The sequence below is a fragment of the Triticum aestivum genome, chromosome 2A (genome assembly GCF_018294505.1).
Source record: "Triticum aestivum cultivar Chinese Spring chromosome 2A, IWGSC CS RefSeq v2.1, whole genome shotgun sequence".
Lineage (NCBI taxonomy): Eukaryota > Viridiplantae > Streptophyta > Magnoliopsida > Poales > Poaceae > Triticum > Triticum aestivum.
The window spans coordinates 6,762,436-6,763,362 of NC_057797.1; positions in this window are offsets into that span (position 1 = coordinate 6,762,436).

Sequence of the window (927 nt, forward strand, 5' to 3'; positions counted from 1 at the left end):
ATTGAACATGTGAGTAGGGCCTACCTGTTAGGTCAGGTGGGTGCCACCTGTCAATTTGATGGGGCCTACCTGTGAGGCCGATGGTGGGTCCCGCTCATAGGAGGGTGGGTACACATGTCAAGTTGGTCCCATGTGCCAATTTCGTGGGGCCTACATGTCAGGTCGGTGGTGGGTCCCGTGCGATTGGATAGATGGTGTATGGTCAATAAGTCAATGTGTGGGTCTCACCTGTCAGTGCTATGTTTAAATTGACATATAGGTGAAAATTGACACATGGACTTGACATATAGACAAAACTGCTGAAGTGGCCGCCCCGTCATTTTAACGCATGATAAATTAGCAACTATGACCATTTATATTGGTCCTAATCAACTAGAAATAAGGCAGCAGAACGATGCTGTCTGCTTTACGACCATTTAGTGTAAGAAAATTACGAAAATGGTCGTTATATTTTAGGGTTTGGACTATCCAGCGGACCGCGTCCTCTGGGTTCTCGACCTCCCCCCTTGAAGATCACATCGTCAAGATCATCTTCCTTCAAACCAAGTTGTTGCATCATGTCATGTAGTTCCTCCTGGCCCAATCCTCTAGAAGCAGCAGATGTGGGCGTCCCCGCACCCCCTGAGATCAAAGAAGCTGACTCCAAGAAAACCCTAGATCAATTGGTAACCGAACCGTCACCCAGCACCTGGAAAGGGCCACCAAGGCGTTCAATGGGACGAGCCCACCCCCGAATCAGCTCGAGTGGAGGCTACGTAGAGCAACCGGAGACCATCATACAAAGAAATCTCAACACTGCTAGAAGTCCACGAGAGTAGAGAGAAATCCTACACCAGGGAGAAAAGCGTGTATATCTGAGTAAGAATTAGCGAGTTCATGTTTCCTGACCTAGTGCCGACCTGAGCCAAAGCAAGAAGGGCGATCACC